At 38.9% G+C, this 19475-nt stretch overlaps 1 protein-coding gene across 4 annotated transcripts in view; it reads left to right on the forward strand.

Moving 5' to 3' along the window:
* The first annotated feature begins 712 nt into the window (after nucleotides 1–712).
* CLCN3 (chloride voltage-gated channel 3) overlaps nucleotides 713–19475 on the forward strand; it is a 124587-nt gene continuing 105824 nt past the window's right edge. For 3 of the 4 annotated variants that reach the window (XR_013345948.1, XR_013345947.1, XM_077815449.1), the window contains exon 1: nucleotides 713–1202. The gene's annotated coding sequence lies outside the window, so the exon portion shown is untranslated. The remainder of the gene's footprint in view (nucleotides 1203–19475) is intronic. The other variant, XM_077815456.1, reaches the window with a different exon arrangement.

Genomic DNA, 19475 nt, shown 5'->3' on the forward strand with positions numbered 1-19475 from the left:
AAACATTAGGTGGTGCAATGTTGTGTGTTGCAAAGCCTAAATCCCTTTGTCAGTCTAGCCCTTAGTGCTTGTGAAAGAGCCAAGACTGAAATCCATTCATCTGTAGATACAAAATGGTATGTATCTATAGAAAAATGCTTCCTCATACGCAGCCATGCCAGTATGTCTCAATCCTGTATTGAAGAGTGCAAGAGGGTGGTATCCATGCCCATTCACTTATATTGAGTGTTGTGCATGGTAGGTTATACTACCTCTGTATTTGGCACTGGTGCAACTGCTTCTGGAACACTGTGTCCAAGTCTCCTGTCAATCCAAGAGGGAGCTTGAAAACTTGGGGAGAGTCAGAGAAGAGCCACAAGAATGACTGAAGGATTGCAAAACATACTACAATGAGACACACAAGGAGCTCAATCTATTTAGTTAATCAAGACCAAGCTATTTTTGAGAATATGGTATTCTGGGAAATGTTCTAACTCCTGTCTCTGAAGATAGTTTCAGATTAAACTAAATTTTTGCCACATTTTCTCTAGACAGAAGAGAATTTATATGAAACTTCAGATAGGAAGCAGCATATTTTTTTTAGCAAGTTAGGGGTCAAAAGGAAAGATCAAATGCAGAATTAAAATGAAAAGCTGTTTACTTAGGGTTGTAGGTATGAAATAATTTTCTTTGGGTTCATAGTGGTTCTGGGTACTGTATAATGTATTTAACTGCTTTTTAAAAATGTGTCCACACTTGCCCATACTTTCACCTTTCAATGGCCTGAATAAAGTAGCAAGATTAAAAAAAAAATTAATTCCACAGTTGTCTGAGACATTAGTCTACTTGTCCTGTTGGCCTTGGTACACAATCGTTCTCTAAGTGGTGTTGCTCGTGAAGAAAAGTGGTGTTTGTGTCCTAGCAGATTAATGCTGGCAGAGGATCACAGCAGTAAGAATTAAATGTTTTTTAAATGGTTTGTTTTTACCTTAGGTCAGAGCTGGGAGCAATTGAGCAAGAGCCAGTGAGGATTGATAAGAGATTTGGATTGGGTCTGAGAGAATCAGATCGAAGTGATGACCCAAGAGGGTGGTGGAAAGTAGTTAAGGATTATATTGAGTTCTCCGGATCTTGTTTGCAAAAGGGTCCCAAACTCTAATTCCGCATTTAAACTAGTGTCAAATCCAGTGGATTGTATACTTCCTTCTGTCGTTTTTATTAAGGTAGGGAGTTGTCTTTTTTTTATTAAGCTTCCAGTCTAATACCCTATTAATGAAAAACTTCTTAATTGTTGTTAAATGGAACTAACTCTTGGCTCTGGAGTGTACCAAAGAGCAAAACCTTTAGGAAGATAATTAAAGTATACTTACAGTATAAAATATTAAATCCCCTTGTGTCTCAATGTGAGATTTTAAAACTATATTTTAGCAATCTAGCTTTTAATTGTTTATGTAGTTTATTTATATGGACAATGAAACTAGACTGATGAGTTTCATTTTCTGATTTTCATGCACTCACAAAACCCTTAACTTTAAACAAAATTAGTTTAAAAGAAAATCACTGGAACTATTTTACTTTTGGGATTTGTTAAATTGGAACCTAAATGTTGGGCTTAATCCATGTGGACAGTGACTGCTCAATTATGTGATTCAGCTGAAATTATGTAAACTTTTGTATAGAATCTGTCTATTTTGAAGTTAAACTTCCTTGCCACACTCTATGGTTGTACACATGCATTGCAAGCCAACCTTTTGTAGTAGATTTAATGTTCTTGATTGCAAACCTTTTGTTTGTTACACATTCATTTGACTTCAATTGTTACTTTCCTGAATATATATTAATTATGTAAATCACTGAAAAGATACTTGTACTGTATTTTAAATTATGTAACATCTTAACTTCATGAACTAAGCTATGAAACCCATGTATAAGGGCAATATTCTGACAAATCCTTTGAGATTTTCTTCTATAAATGTATCACAAATTTATGTACAAGCAAAATGTAGACTGAGAATTTTTTGTGTTGAACATTAATACTTGGTCTCAGTTTTTTATGAAAGATGACATTTTTAATTTGGTCTGACATTCTAGATTGGACAAGATGCATAGTAGTGCTTACAAGGAAAGATTAGTGGCATAAATAATGTCTTTGGCTTGATCACAAACTACTGAAGTGGGTACTTTCGTGTAGAAGATTTGAGAGGAAGGTGGGAATATGCTAGTGGGAAAAGCATTGTTGCCTTTAATTCTAGTGATAGTGTTGCCCAGCAATGTGGATTTTTCATACCCTGGAGTGATATAGCTGGTTTGATCTTACTTTTTAGTGTAGACCACTCCTTAGTAAATCAAACTTAATTTACAGTAAATAAATCTTGAACTCTAAGTGACTTGTAAAATATAACTGCTGGTTAGTTGTGTTATACATTCTATTGTGACTAGTTGAGCTTTGTCACAAGACTGAAATAAATCAGCTGGTGGAAAAAGTTCCCTTTCCAAGAGTTATGTGGACATTTCTTTGTAGTTCCCCTTTGGTTTGATCCTGTAGTAAAGTTGTAATGCTGAATTTGTTGAAGTGCATTTCCGTGGTCTAATGTAGTAGTGTTAATGCCATTTATGACAAGAGTAATCTTTTTTTAAATAAAAGAAAACTAGCAAGTATGGCAAAAGTGAATAAAAATGTGAAATATAAATGGTTTCATGCTTCAATGTTAGTTATGCATTACTGTCTACCTGATATGTCTTGATATAATTTCTAAAATAGTTTTTTAAAAATGTAAGAATGATCTGTTGTAGTTTGAGATTTATATTTTAAAATGGGGGTAGTGTAAATGTAAGCAGGGGAATGGTTCTGCTTTGTGGGGAACTTTCGCTAGCCCACTTCACCAGGATAGTGCAGAAGCCAGGAAAGGATCTGAGTCCTCGCTCCCACTTCCTTTTCCCAGAGGACTCCCCTTCCACTCTCCTGTCTGGCAGGGTCCTTGTAACCCCGACAAGGCTGGGTCCAGGATTCCTGGAGGGCTCAACCCCCCCAACCCTGCTGTGGTCACCTAGGACAGGGGCTAGGGTGTCCCCACTGTAGGGTACTCTCTCCGCACTGGGCACTTCCCTGACTCCCTGATCATTACATACAATTTAAAACAAATACAAGTTGTTTAATCAACAATTAATTTAAAAAAAAAATAAGGAAAACACATCATCCTGCTCTGTGGTGGGGAACATTACAAACAGTGTCTCTGGAATATCAGGGTAGTTCAGTCTGTTCCTTGTAGGTCTCTGGCCCTGGCTGTACTACAGGGATGCTGTGGCTTGGATACTTGCAGTGGTGGTGGCCACATACCTCTGTGCTTTGGGTGGTGGGACCATTCTTCCCAGTGTCAGCCCCCATCAGGTTAAGATTCCCCTCCCAGTCTGGCCTGCAAGGACCCTTGTCTGGGGGTGTCTTTCTGTGCTGGACCCTTTGCCCAGGGTCCCCCCTTGGCTGGCCCCAGTTGCTCAGCACACCTGGCTCTGTGGCTGCAGCTCTGCTCCCAACTCTGACCTGCTTCCTGGGCTGCTTTTCTGGCACCTCTGGCTGGCCCAGCTCTGCTTTGGCCCCTACTTTCTCCTTAGCTCTGCCTCAGGCAATTCCAGCTCACAAGGAGGACAGGATCCATACTGACTCCCCGATTAGCCTGCCTGCCCTGTCAATCAGGCTGACCTAGAGCGTTGGCCTCTCCCCATTGCCCCTGGGGACTGTCAGAGGGTCAATGGGAAATCAGGACCCTGAGAATCTTTTAGTACTGGGAGCTAGCCAACCAAAACATCCTCACTGAATGTTAGTAAGGGGGCAACAGTCCCCTTACATTCCCACTTGCTAAAATTCTGCCAGAGCCACAATATTCACACCAATACATCCTGGCCCCATCGTAACAACATATCCACATGTCATATCAAAAATTCATTAACAATTATCAAAAGAACGTTTAACATTCCACATCCACTTCATACTGTACATGACCATATTCATTAAAACACTACATAGAGGTGATTATTGGTTCTAAGTCTAACAGGAAGTACATCCTTATGAGTCCTCTGGGACCTTCTTAAGATGGGTGGTTTGTTACCCACAGTTTCTATTTCCCTGTCCTCAGGTAATACTGGGTCAGTTTGAGGGATCTGGCTATTCTTGTTAGGGTTTGCCCCACTCTGTTCCCCTCTGTATTTGGTTTATGGGACTAGAACCATCCCCCAATTGGTTTCAGTCTCCTCAGGGCATACTGATCTACATCTTCTATGGTCCATGACCGGACTAAGAGTGCAATGTTTCAACTGGTCCCTATGTACTACTCTCTCAGGACCTCCTCGTTCAGGCCGGATGGTGTAAACTGGTAGCTCGGGATTGTAGTGAGCAACTATAATGTGGGGATTTGACTCCCACTTGTCCTGTATTTTATTATGCCCTCGGTGTCTATGGTTACAAACCAGTACATGGTCACCAGGCCTGATGAGAGCCCCACTGGACTTGTGATCATAAGTCCTTTTCCTAGTTTTCAGTTGTAGTGAGAGCAACTTCACAGGCCATCTTCAGCCTGTCATGGTGACCTTTGACCCAGTCATCCAAATTGGTCACCTCATCCTCCTCAGGGCCCTCTCTGTCCAGAATATTCAATGGCACCCTGGAATCCCTCCTAAACATGAGATAAAAAGGAACGTAACCTGTCGACGAACAGACATGGCTGTTGTAGGCCAACACCAGCTCAGGGAGATGTTCCTGGCAGGCTCGCTTCTTTTCAGGTGGGAGTGTTCTTAGATGTCATGCATTGTCCAGTTAAATCTCTTGTACTGAGCATTTCCTTGCAGGTGATAGGAGGGCATTAGGCGTTTGGCTATGCCATGCAGTTTACACAATTCAGATATCACCTCTGATTCAAAATCCTCCCCTGATCTGAGTGTAACAGTGCTGGACAACCATAGCACACAAACCAGTGTTTTATGAGGGTTACAGCCGTTGTCCTTGCTGTCTGGTTTCTAGTTGGAACTGCAACATTGAATCATGAACACATCTGTGAGAACGAGTATGTTCTCCTACCCCTCTGAAGATCTCTCTAGCCATGTGTAATCCATCTCTAGGACCTCCATTGGGTCAGTCACATTAGTATAGGCAAAGCGGCCCAGTTGGGAGGAAACACATCCTTGGCTAGGGGGCACAGTTTGCACTGATGGATCCATGATTGCACGTCGCTACCCACTGTGGGCCAGTAATAGTTTCTCCTCATCACCTCGAGTGCTCCTGTCTCCAAAATGTCCCCCATGATCATGCCTGGCTTCATAAACTTGATGGCGTAGTGACACAGGCACCACTAACTGCCACACTTCACCATCTCGGGGTGGATTGATTACACCGTGGAGTGCTGTTCTGGGTAACATAAGTCATTCCCACTGTCTGGCTAGCTTCTTAGACTGGGGGTATCTGGCCCCAAATCTCCAGTCTGGCCTTGTTCGGCTCATGACTGCCACTAAGACAGGTCCAATGTCACCTTCTCATTGCAGAGTTTGAATCTCCTCCTATGAGTACCCTGAGATTATCGCACTCTCCCCTTTTACCAGATTTTGTACTGCATCCTTTACCGTCACTTCATCCTCAGGCTTTGGATTCTCTAGCCACAAACACGTCTGCACAACATCTGCAGGAATGACTCAGAAGTCTTTCTCCAGATCCTCGCCTTCTTCTGATGCCTCCTCCAGAGGCAATCTAGACAGGGTGTCAGTATTGATGTTCTACATTCCAGGTTTATACTGTACTTCAAGAGTGAACTCAGTGAGTTAGGCCACCCAGTGGTGTTAGCTAACTTAGGTGCAATTTGTTGCCAGGTATTGGAGTGGATTGTGGTCTGAGATTACTGTGAATTTAGAGTACACTGAATAATCCTTAAATTTTTCAGTGATAGCCCACCTCAAGTTTAAAAGCACTGTAGTTTTTGTCATTTCTTTCTGACCTTCTCGGCTTGTATGTGTGACCACACGCTCGGCTCCCTCTTGCTTCGGGCTGAGCACTGCACCTTGGCCATGCAGTAGAGACCATTTTAAGCCTCATTTAAATTATCCAACAAAGTATAGCACCTTTAAATAAATTACCTCAGTTTGTTTGGCTGACTTTGGCTTCTTGTTCACAGGAGAGCCATATTTGAAAAAATTGCTTAATAATTTAAAATTTCTGGAAAGCTGTTTAACATGTGTGGACTTCCAAATTTCAGGTGTATGTGTAATAAAATGACAAACCTATGCTTATTTGGAAACTTACTTTTCTGTGGAAGAAATACTTGAAGAAATGAATACTACTTTAATCCATTTTTATGGTTGACACCTTAGTCACAAGTCAGGAAATTCATTTTGTATATGCAGCATCTGTAAAATGTTATTTCTTTGACAATAACAGGTTGAATGGGTAATGTCTAAAACTTAATTGTCCTTTAGTTAATCTAAAAACCCCTGATATGCTACAGTAGCTGTCAAAATTGCATAATTTAAAGTCACTTCTCTATCTTAGTTTTGGACAGTTTCTGCCACCTTAATAGTATGGAAAAGTACTACTCATAGGGTGATTGCGATGTTCAAATGTCTTGACATACCACCAGTTAAAATTTGTATTTCAAATACCCATTCTCCTTAAAAGATCCTATCATACCCAGGTTCTTTTCCTGTAAGTTCCTCTCAAAATCTTTATTCTTTCAATGGATTTTTCTGGTGGTCTCAACATTAACTTTATTCATTCAATAAAAGACAGATCTTCTCTTAGCACTCTTTATTTTTACTATAACACTTCTGAGGTTCTCTTTTATCAGCTGTCGCTTTTGTAAATGTCAAATGACTTCCTTTTGTTTCCCACTAACTTTACAGAACCAGTGAGTGAAAATGAATTAACAAATCTAGGTTCTTTCTAGAAGTCTCCATTTCTGATTTTTTTTTTCTTAAATTTATTTCTTCTGCTGGTTGCTTTGCAGAAGGCCTCTTACCATTTTGGATATAAACTTTAAGAATGAGTAAATGTACTGAATTTACCCCATCAGAAAATCAAATTGAAATGAATAGAATATTTAATAATTTTTCCCCGCAGACTTTTCAGTTGAGTTGTCTTCCATAATGGGGAGTAGTTTGATGTACACTTTTCTTTGTCCTCAGACATAGCAAATTCTGGATATTATGTGAAACAATAACTTTGCAAAATTGTTATGGAAACTTGCCAATACATGGACAGTTCCCCCACCCCCCCCCCATGATTGATGACAAAAACAATCTCAGTATTTTTTCTCTTACCAAAAAAATGAACATGTGTTCTACAGGCATGTGGGTAAGTTAAATTTTTCAATTGTTGTGTTAATACCAAGAGACCAAGAACTTGACAAACTAATTCTTTGTGCATATGTTTAAAGAATGCCTTCAGGGAAGTAGTCTCACAAAAGCCTTTTAATTGATCATTTCTAACAACATTCCATTGAATTCCATTCCATGATCTCTCTGGGCTGCTCTCATTCTGTCCCTTTAAAATATCCATTTTACCTCTTGGATAGCAAACCCTGAAGTTCTGCTCTTTAAAAGATGGTCATCCCCAGGCCTTCTGCCACATTCTCCCTTTCCATTTTTAGAGGTCCCCTACGTATCCACAAGATGTCTGAAGACAATACTTGCCATCTACCTGATTCAGCCTTATGGTGGGGAAAGCAAAATGCCTCTTGAACAGGAAGTTGCCTCAGTCACAAGTCACGCATGTTTACAGTTTCTGAATTCACACCTCTTTAACACTAAGGGTGAAAGGTCTGGGTTTAGTTTCCAATTTTTTTTTTTGAAAGCTGGCTGAATCTCCTATTGTTGCTTTCAAAATCACTAAACATTTATCATTACAAATGTGTCTCTAGCAGTTAACTTCCGTTTACATGAATTTAGCTGTTACTTTTTACGTCAGGATTTGCGGGTGGGGTGCTTGTTGTTTAATATAATTTTTTAAAAAGGCATGTTACATTGTATAATTATCTGGTGGGAATTCAATTACTTAAAAAAGTTACATTTCACTATCAAAATATATATATAGTTTCTAAATAGCCACTGTTAATTTCATTGCTGCATAGGCATCCAGCTGCCAAGAGGGAGTACAAATTAACCAATTAACCTTATTCTCAGATTTTTCACCATTATTAATGGCACTTGTGAAACTAAGAAAGTAAAAAGGATAAGTGCTGTTGGTTTATATGCCATTTCTTAAACAGAAATTGATCAATTAAAACATCTCAACCACCTTGTCTGTTTTTCTTAAAGCTGACACTGAATAAAGATGTCCAGCTAGCTGATGCAGAGGGTTTTGAGTTTCTAGATGGGTCTTACACAGTATATTAAACTTACAAGGGTTCCCCCCCCCACTTGGTAGTACACCCTTTAAGATTCATTTCAAGCCATAGGGATTATGCCTTGTGTGCATCTCTAATCTGACTTAGCCAGAGGAACAGTTGCTTTGTAGATTTTACCCATATCCTACTGTTAAAGAGCATAAAACCTAAACACATTTGATTAGTGAGATTTCATGCATATTTATTTATTAAGGATTCAAAGGAACTTAATTTTTTAAGTTAGAGTTTTGTGGTGTTGTGAGGGAATCTTCTCTCCCGTCCCCCTTTACTGGATTTAAATAGCCAAGTAGGTGGAAACTTTCTTGTTTACAAATTTCCAAGATGAGAATGTGTGTGCTGGAGTTTTAACCACATTTATTTTGACCCTGCAAAGCTACTGACTCCCATATCAGATAGGTAAGAGAAAGTAGAATTTCCAAAGGAGCCTATCGATTGGTGTAAACCTATTTTTGTGTTGGTATTATCACTCATGTGAATGCAGCTATAATGGTATAGGTGTCTTATATCAGTATGGCTAATTCCTCTTACTGTACAGCAGGGGTTCCCAAATTTGGTTTGCGGCCTGTTCAGGGTAGGTGCTGCAGCTCCCATTGGCTGGGAACAGCGAACCACGGCCACTGGGAGCTGCGAGCGGCCTTACCTGTGGATGCTCAGGTAAACAAAGTGTCTCTCAGCTCACCAGGGGCTTACCCTGAACAAGCCACGAACCAAGTTTGGGAACCCCGGCTGTACAGGAATTCAGTATATAGGTGTCAAGGTTCCTCCCCCACTCTGAACTCTAGGGTACAGATGTGGGGACCTGCATGAAAAACCTCCTAAGCTTATCTTTACCAGCTTAGGTCAAAACTTCCCCAAGGTACAAAATATTCCACCCGTTGTCCTTGGACTGGCCGCTACCACCACCAAACTAATACTGGTTACTGGGGAAGAGCTGTTTGGACGCGTCCTTCCCCCCAAAATACTTCCCAAAACCTTGCACCCCACTTCCTGGACAAGGTTTGGTAAAAAGCCTCACCAATTTGCCTAGGTGACTACAGACCCAAACCCTTGGATCTGAGAACAATGAAAAAGCATTCAGTTTTACAAGAAGACTTTTAATAAAAATAGAAGTAAATAGAAATGAAGAAATCCCCCCTGTAAAATCAGGATGGTAGATATCTTACAGGGTAATTAGATTCAAAAACATAGAGAACCCCTCTAGGCAAAACCTTAAGTTACAAAAAAGATACACAGACAGAAATAGTTATTCTATTCAGCACCATTCTTTTCTCAGCCATTTAAAGAAATCATAATCTAACACATACCTAGCTAGATTACTTACTAAAAGTTCTAAGACTCCATTCCTGGTCTGTCCCCGACAAAGACCAGCATATAGACAGACACACAGACCCTTTGTTTCTCTCCCTCCTCCCAGCTTTTGAAAGTATCTTGTCTCCTCATTGGTCATTTTGGTCAGGTGCCAGCGAGGTTACCTTTAGCTTCTTAACCCTTTACAGGTGAGAGGAGCTTTCCCCTGGCCAGGAGGGATTTCAAAGGGGTTTACCCTTCCCTTTATATTTATGACAATAGGTATAAGCACTCTTACGCTGAGATGATTATCTGTGCTAATTGGGTCGTGCTCCTTAAACTAATATAGTTAAAGTAGTACAATTTGTGTATGTAAACAAGACCAAGTTCTATTGACTTTCAGTGATATTTACAATCCCAAATGCCGAAGTCAGTTTTGAAAGTGGGCCTTTGGCTCCTAAGTAACTTTAGCACTTCTGAAAATTTTCAAAGTGTAACTTCTCCTTAACTATAATGGCACTACAGTTCTACTAACTTTAGGAGTCATATGATTTGGAGCACAAGTTCAGTTATAAGTAGGCTAGTGGCTTTTTCAGAATTTTAAATGCTGAGTGAGTGCATAAAAAGTACCCTCAGATGAGTATTTAGTGGTAACTGCTTTCAAGAGGACAAGAAAGTTCAATATAGAGGTAAAATTCCAATTCTATATTGGTATGTACCATTCAGTACATTTCACTATTCTGTGCCCTTTAGCCTTTAACTCAAGTTCAGTACGTTTCCATGTCTGAGAGAAATGTAGTCTTAAGAGAATGCAATATGGAATCTATAACTTAGGTCTGTGTACTAGCTTCTGCTTAAAGTTATAACATGTGAAAAATACCAGATTGCATTTCCTGTTTTGTGGATATTTAATTGTGTGCATTATACCACAAAGGTAAACTTCTTTCTTTTACTTATTAATTTCTGAACTTCCCTATATAATTTTCCAATCTAGAGTATGTACTTAAATGCTGTCTTATTGCACATCCTTTTTTTCTGCAGGAGGCTCTCATTTCTTTTAAGTAGAGCTTAATGGATCTGTAATGGTTTTTTTTTTTTATTTACTTTTAAATTAACAGTATTTTGTCTCCTCTTCTATGCTGAAAGTTGCCTGATATTTTCATAATGTTACATGTTGCTGTGTGTGTTTTAGAACAAGTTAAGTCAAATTATATGGGGAGCACAGCTGTATTCCCCCTTTACTAAATGGTATGAAAAGTTGTCTTGATGTTTTTTGTCAAGTGCAAATGACAGGTGGCAATTTCCTGTTACTAGTGGCAGTCGTTAACAAGGTGGATAAACATTTTTTCAAAAAATGTTAAGTGATTTAAATTGGACTTCATTTTGTTACTTAAATTCTAACATTTCTTTTAAAAATAAACCTGTTTTGTATTGATTTAGGTTTAATTTGATATGTCAAGGCTTAAAATCTCTTAAAACATTTAAACAATAAATTTACTGTTGTGTTTAATTCAATATTGTTACAGCTATTGTCCTTTCCTTACTGGATGTCGTACATAAGTGATGTGTTTTCTTATGATGTTACGCTATGTACCACTCATATCTACTTGATCTTTTGAGCAACTTGGCATAAGAGTTTTCAGTGGCTCATATGTCTGGAGAAGGCTTTTCAGGATAACTTTTTTTCCCCCTCTTAGTCTGAGCTATAAAAAGTGTCCATGCACAAACTTAGTGCCCTACCAATTATTTAAAACTATAAAACAAAATACAAAATTTCAGTCAACTCATCCCTTGAAGAAACAGAAGCTGTGAATGCAAATAACTCCAACATACAAGGGAGTACTCTAGCCTCCCTTAACTCTTCTCAAATGTCAGGCAAAACACATGGGCCGTGCCATGTATCCTGAAAGTTGTGCTCCAAATCATATGACTCCTAACATTATAGTAGCACAGCATTACCACTGTATGCCAGATCATTTACTTGTTTTAATCAGACTGAGTCCTGCATTCTTCATGTCTGACTCAGATAAATACAAATGCAATTCTGCCACCTTTTTACATTTAGTAGAACCTAACTTTGCAATCAGTTCTGCTGAAATCGCTGATGCTGCTCAGCGTGAGTAAAGGAAGCAGAGTCAAGCCTTAAAGAGCATTTTCTTGGTATCTGGTAAGAGCTGGGGGAACAGTAAGTGTTCCTGCGTCACCTGACTGGAGTAATGATGCAGCTGGCTGTGTTGGTAAGGGGAAAGGAGGATGCTTTGTTTACCTCCCACGTATGATGTTGACTACTCCACTTTTTCCTACTGACACTGACTATCTTGGGTGAGGTACTAAACTATTACAGCTCTTTATACGGTTCCCTTCTGTGTTTAATACAGTGGAAAGGATGTCTGTTTAATCCAGACAGCTCCTTGATTGGATAAGTAGAACTGGTTGGGAATTCTCTCTAGATGTTTTTTTATGGAAAATTCAGTTTGTTTACTGTTGCAAAGTTATGATGATGTCAGATCCCAGGGTCATAACTGAAATTGCTTGACCACATCAATTAGTGCATTTGTTATCAAGCAAATATGGTGTTAAGAACATTCATTTTAACTGGTAAGAATCTTAACTTTTAAGATATGTCTGCACAGTTATGGGAGGTTTGACTGCATTCCAAGCTAACTAGATTAAAGCTAGTATGGGAATCAATAACAGCGAAGGCACCAAAGCATGGATTTCAGGGTGAAGTAAGAACGTGATTATATACGCAGGATCTTTATACAGCCCAGACTGAGGCCTATGCTGTGGTGGCTTCACTGCTATTGATACCTGAACTGAATAGATTAAAGCTAGCTTTAATCTGTGTCTACACATGCTGCAGTTGCACCTTCAATTGCAGTGTAGACATTCCCTTAGAATCCTGGTATTTTCCAGATTTTCAGCAAATATCTATAATTCATCTTTTACTGAAGTGTGTGTACACAATTAAAATGTTCATGTTTATATCGGAGGTATTCTAAACATTGTCTGTTTTAGCCTTCTTTCATCTGAAAGTTTCAGAGGGAGGTTCCTTATAGGCTTTGGAGGGAATGTGTGCTGCAATGAGGGGAAAGAGGTCTGCATCATAGCTGCCACTCTTAACTTTCAGAAGTTTTTAGCTGTAATACTAAGTTTGTTGTATTCAGTTGTGCTGACTAGTTACTGCCTTTGCCAAGTTTTGCATTTTTGATGGCTTGGGGAATAAGCTGTCATTTTATTCAGCTGTGCTGAGCTCTATTATTAAAGTTTGTAGATAGGCTGCACAGAGGCAAAAAACAAAACCAAACCAAAACCACAAAATACAGAGCTGAAATTGTCAAAGACCTGAGTGAATATTAATTTGAGCACTGCTGTGCAATTTGTGAACTTCTTGTTTTGTAAAAGATTTATTTTCCAAGAAAGGGCCAGTTTCCCTGTATCAGTTTGGCTTTCTTTCTGCTGTATACCCTTATATGGAGGACACAGGTATTGAGCAATCCTGGGAACCTTTGCTATGGAGTTCATAGGAATGGATGTTGGCATAAGCAGGACTCTCATTCTCCTGAGGCTGGTGTAGTCCACACCACTCTGTAGAGAGACCGATTAGCTAACTCAGATAATCAGTAAATCTTTGCTGCTGCCTGACCTTTCATCTGTAGGTTTTGAATAAGAATGGCAACAATTTAGAAAAGAAAGATGCCTTTAGTCCTGTGCTTTACAGAAGTCAGCAATCGAAGACTTTCTAGTGGAAACTGAATGCATAACCTAGTTATCTCTAGGGAGACAAGGTGGGGTGAGGCAATACCTTTTATTGAATCAACTTCTGTTGTGAAAGAGCCAAGCTTCTGAGCTTACACAGAGCTCTTCTTCAGGTCTGGATATCTAGTTATGCCTGATCTTCTCCCTGTAGGTACAAAACAAGTAAGAGCTGCGCTAATCAGTAACTAAACGTCCTTATGTGTGTTATTTGTGGTCTCTTCTCCTGCCCCTCACCTCTCATTAGAATATTCAGGAAAAATTGGTGTAGCCTGAGTCCCTCATTCTTTTATTCTGATTTTGATAGTTTGTGTCAGAGGCTTATATCTTACCCTCCCGAGAATAGTGCTTCCTGGAATATCTACCCTTTAACTTCCGCCTTCTGCCTCCATTTTGGGGATCTACTGTTTCTGTGTGTATAGGTGGCTGAGTGAACTCTGCAAAGCCTGTACAACATGTGCCTCAGGAAAAATGGCTGTGTAACTCTCTCAGCATGTGGAGGGAGGTGTCAAATATAAAGGGAAGGGTAAACACCTTTAAATCCCTCCTGGCCAGAGGAAAAACCCTTTCACCTGTAAAGGGTTAAGAAGCTAGGATAACCTCGCTGGCACCTGACCAAAATGACCAATGAGGAGACAAGATACTTTCAAAGCTGGAGGGGGGAGAAACAAAGGTGCTCTGACTGTGTGATACTTTTGCCAGGAACAGAAAAGGAATGGAGTCTTAGAACTTAGTAAGTAATCTAGCTAGATATGTGTTAGATTCTGTTTTGTTTAAATGGCTGATAAAAAGCTGTGCTGAATGGAATGTATATTCCTGTTTGTGTCTTTTTGTAACTTAAGGTTTTACCTAGAGGGATTCTCTGTGTTTTGAATCTGATTACCCTGTAAGGTATTTACCATCCTGATTTTACAGAGGTGATTCTTTTACTTCTATTAAAATTCTTCTTTTAAGAACCTGATTGCTTTTTCACTGTTCTTAAGATCCAAGGGTTTGGGTCTGTGTTCACCTATGCAAATTGGTGAGGATTTTTTTCAAGCCTTCCCCAGGAAAGGGGGTGTAGGGTTTGGGAGGAAAGACGTTTCCAAGTGGGCTCTTTCCCGATTATGTATTTGTTAGATGCTTGGTGGTGGCAGCAGTAAAGTCCAAGGACAAAAAGGGTAAAATAGTTTTTACCTTGGGGAAGTTTTAACCTAAGCTGGTAAAAATAAGCTTAGTGTTTTTTTCATGCAGGTCCCCACATCTGTACCCTAGAGTTCAGAGTGGGGAAGGAACCTTGACAAGCGGAAACACAGTTAACTCTATAAACTTGTGCATGGTTCTGGAGGGGCATCCAACACTTCATTATTGGATGCCCAGTCCATCCAATAATGATGTTATAGTGCTATGGCCTGGTCTGGTAGATGTAACACCACTTCTTCCCACTGTTCCTAGGGTCCTTCTAAGGTGGTCTCTTTCCTGATGAGATAGGTTGCTCACCCCAGAATGGTTTTACCAGTCTTTCATATATGGGGGGGCACATAGCCTCCCTTATGCTTCTTAGAATCAAACTTGCTAGCCACGTATTCATCAGCCTCCAATGATCTCCTGGCAGCTTATCCATTAATCTTGTTTTAAGGTCATGTAAACACAAATTGTAAAACTTTCCCAACCAAACCATTTCACAGAGCCTGTCTAAGGTAATTATTCTGACTTTTGGCCCTTTTGAGGAGGTAATCCCCCAGATGAGTCACCACTTTTGTATAAATCATCTCCTTATTCTGTATCTCCTGAAACCTTTTTCTATAAGAAGTGGAGAAAGGCCATGTGTAGCCCTTTTTTAAAAAATAATTTCTGCCTTGAGTAACTTGTACACAAGAGTATTTTAAAAAAAACCCTTTGCAGAGAAGCTTTGTCAACTATTGTTTATTTTAAACATCTTGAAACACTGAGGAAATTCCAGAAGAGTAGGAGGGAAAAAGTTAATTTTCCCAATATTTAAAAAGAGTAAATGGAATGACCTGGGTAACTATAGGTCTTAGTTGACATCAGTTCTACATAAAGTAATGGGAAGGCTAATATGTGAATCAGTGGAAAAATTAAAGAATGGAAGCATAATTAATGCCATTCAGCATGGTTTAATGGATCATTAATAGACATCAAACTTGATGTAGCTTTTTGATCAGATCTCAAGGTTGGTTGTTAAATGTAACTGACATAATATACGTATTCCTGTATGGCATTAAAAAAGTGCTCTACAAAAATCAGTGAAGTCCATATTGAATGGATTAGAAACAGGTTATCTGATACAGCACAAGTAATAATTGTGAATTGTCATCTGACGGGAGTATTTCTAATGGGATCCTATGGCAATCTGTCTTGGCCCAATGCTGTTCAATATCTTTATCAATGATCTGGAAAAAATATAAAATCAGTGTTGGAAAAATTTGCAGATGATACAAATTGTTAGAGAAGTAAATAATGATGGGGGCAAGTTACTTGTACAGGCAATCTAGATCACTTGGTAAGGTGGGCTGATTTGAGCAACATGCATGATCTTGTATTTGGCTCTAATAAAAAAAACCCATGAGGGAACAAAGAATGTAGGTCACAGGGAGTATCCTAGAATGCACTGACACTGGAAAGGATTGAGGAGTCACAGTAGATAGCCAATTGAAAATGAGCTCCAGTGCGATGCAGTAGCTAAGAGGGTTAATATAATCCTTGGCTGTATAAGCAAGGGAATATTAACTAGGGTTAGGGTGGTGGTATTACCTTTCTATATAAGATCATTACTATATCTGGTTCTGGTGTCCATACATCAAAAAGAATGTAGAAAAATTTGAATGGGTTCAGAACAAATACAGAAGAATGAGGTCCGGAGAACATGCCATACAGTGAGACTTAAGAAGCTCAATCTGTTCAGTTCATCCAAGAGAATGTTAAGAGATAACTTGATCATGGTGTCTGCGTACCTCTGTGGGGAGGAGATTTCTGAAAGTAGATGGTTCTTTATCTAACAGAGAAATAGGCATAATGAGTAATTGATGGTAGGGTCTTCTGTAACAGGCAAAGGTATGACAAGATTCATGGTTGGAAGTTGAAGTTAGACTTTCAGAGTGGAAATAAGGTAAACTTTTAACGGAAATAAAAGTTTAACTTTTTAATGGTGAGGGTAATTAACCAGTGGAACAATTTAACAAAGGCTGTGATAGGTTCTTTCACCAGGAATTTTTAAATCAAAATTGGGTGCTTTTCAAGAGAGATGCTATAGTTGTAACAGGATTTATGTTTGGGAAGTTCTATGCCCTGTACTATATAGGAGATCAGAGTAAATGATCACAGTGATCCCTTCTCACAATGGAATCTATTAAGCTGAGAGTTGATAAACTCAGAACTAAAAATAAGGTACACATTTGAAACAAATATACCTAGAGGTGTGGTAGATTCTCCATCGCTTGCAATACTTAGATCAAGACAGGATCTCTCAAAAATATGCAATAGTTGGAAAAGAAATCAGGAGCTTGATGCAGAAGTTACAGGTAAGATTCAATAGGCTGTGCAAAGCAAAAGGTCAGGCTAAATGAGCCTAGTGACAGGGTGGATTTGATTCAAATTGATTTAAGTCACTAGTCAGACTCTGTTTAATCATGAATTTTCTACATAAAAGTGCATTCTTGTTGGTTGTTATAACCTTAATACATATTCTTCACAACTCAGATGTAGGTTTCATTTTTAGAAGGTACACTATACATTTTCAAACAGCGATTTATTTTGAAAACTTTTCAGTTTTAAAGCTATATCAGAAAAATGTTTGGTTATTTCATTGACCAAAGGTAATTGAAGCAGCTATTTATGAAGTCCTTGGGAGGTGAAAGATCTCCAGATCAAAGGTTAATCATTAATATTTGGAGGATTTTCTTTCCATGCTGTATTTGGAGAACATCACCAGACAGACATTTAAATGGTATTGTTTTAGTTAAATAAAACAATACCATTATGTATTCTGGATTTTTTTTCCTTCAGTAGCAAATACATAATTTAACAAAACAAGCACATGTCCCTTGCTTCTCACATTTATCGCCAGGTTTCTTCTCCTTGTCCAGATCTATTCTGCCCCCAACAATCTTCTAGTCATTGAACTTTTTGAAACTTTACACTTTTAGAGAGGTAAAGGATTGACTGTGTACACAAATTTGCAGAGGGACAATAGAGTTGGTCTGTTATTTCTCACCTCTATATTTATAAACAATTTTGCTGTTAACAAGCATGTTACCTCTGGAAAACAAGTCCACGGTTTGAGAACTGCAAATTAAGCATCTCTGATTGTATCTTCTAGACTGAGTCCCATTGGGTAGATGGAAAGATTAACCTAAATAATCTATACAGAAGCCCCTGGAACCCCGTAAGATTGGGTCCCTAATCCATGAACTATTGAAACTCATTTACAAAACTTTTCTTAAACATTACATGAATATATTGTCTCATACTATAGAATTAATAATCCCTATTCCATGATGAGATATCTTTGAGCTATAATGTATCTTAATTAAAACTATCTTTAGATTGGTTTTGTCCTCAAAAAGATTAAAAAACCTGATTTTAAATAAAGAGTTTAAAAAAATCACTGATTTTTATCCACCCTGCATAGCAATCCGTTCTGATCTTAAAATCTGATTCACTGTGTGATAAAATAAGGTATCTGGCCTCTTATTTTCCCTCTCTGTAAAATGGGGATATTTAACCACTTTGAAATATGATGAAAGGCATTATATGCAAATTATTCATGTATGCTGCATATATGCATAATTTTTTATCCCCAAAATGATGACTGAAAAATTTCTCGACTGGTTTCTGTAAGGGATGAGACTTAGATAAAGTATTCTATTATAGGAGTTACTCCTTTGGTCATTCTTATAATTGGAATAAATGGCCTCATACTGTTGAAGTGACATTCATATCCTGAACTGAATTATCACATTAATCTTCCCTTACATTGTCTCCTGATACAGCAAGATCTGAGCCTCTGCAAAATGGAATTTTGCTTCATATCTTTGAGTGAAAAGAAAAGTGATTGTATATTAAGGGAAGAAAAACATAGCACTAGATTCTAGGAGGTGGTGAGCTTGGTTCACTTTGGTCTCCTGATTGCCAGGACTAAATTAGGAGTCCGTTTCCATCCTTTAGTATCCATACGTTTTGTTTAAATGTGACAAGTAGTCCTCTTCTCTTCCTTATCAATCCTGGTGTTGCATGGAGAGACTATGGGAACAGAGAGGCGCAGTCCCATTTTTCCACATGAAGAAAGGGAGTACAGAGCTAACCTGAGCTGCTTGGCTCTTTCTGCTTCATCCTCTTCCCTCCCACCTTCTGCAGATAGTACTGCGTGCTCAGTTTTCTCTCACCTCCTCCCCACCCAAAAACTTTGGTCAATCCCTGAGGGGTAGTGGAGAGCTCTGCTTGTTTCCTGTAATAGCGGTGATTGGCTATACTTCAAGAAGAAACTTCCTCAGGAGCTAAGAGCTATCATATGCCTCACTGCCTTTGGCTCCAAGCTGCAGGCATGTTTCTATGACCTGGCTGTTACGTTTGTCAGAGAAGCATGTGTGTATATGAATAGCTCCCTGTGTGGGGTGGGGACCCCAAACCACCACTGCACAGTGTAAGTAATTCTTCCCTGGGAGGAGGATGACTGAGGACTAACATCTGTCATAGATGGCTTATGTTGCTTAATGTAGAACTGGAAGAAAGTCATACCACAGTGAAGAGGGCAAAATAAGAACTTATATAGAATAGGCAAAGAAGTGGAGAAGCAGCCTTAAGAGGGTTTTTCACTTTGGTGAGTCTGAAATTGTGTAACACTAGAGCCATTTGTTTAAACCCCACACTGCCTGCCTCTGGGCCAAAATTGCCATAATAAATTCATGAGTTGGCAACACTAGAAATAAAAATTCATAATCAAAAGTAGTTCAAACACTAGCTGTTCCTCCATGGGTCTAAGGTAAATACACATTGTCCTCTATCATGAAAGTGGTGTTGAACTTTCCCAAAAACAAGTATGCATGTCAATAAAAAGTTCGTGCATAACGTGTGTTC

Source organism: Eretmochelys imbricata, chromosome 4 (genome assembly GCF_965152235.1).
Source record: "Eretmochelys imbricata isolate rEreImb1 chromosome 4, rEreImb1.hap1, whole genome shotgun sequence".
In the NCBI taxonomy this organism is placed as follows: domain Eukaryota; kingdom Metazoa; phylum Chordata; order Testudines; family Cheloniidae; genus Eretmochelys; species Eretmochelys imbricata.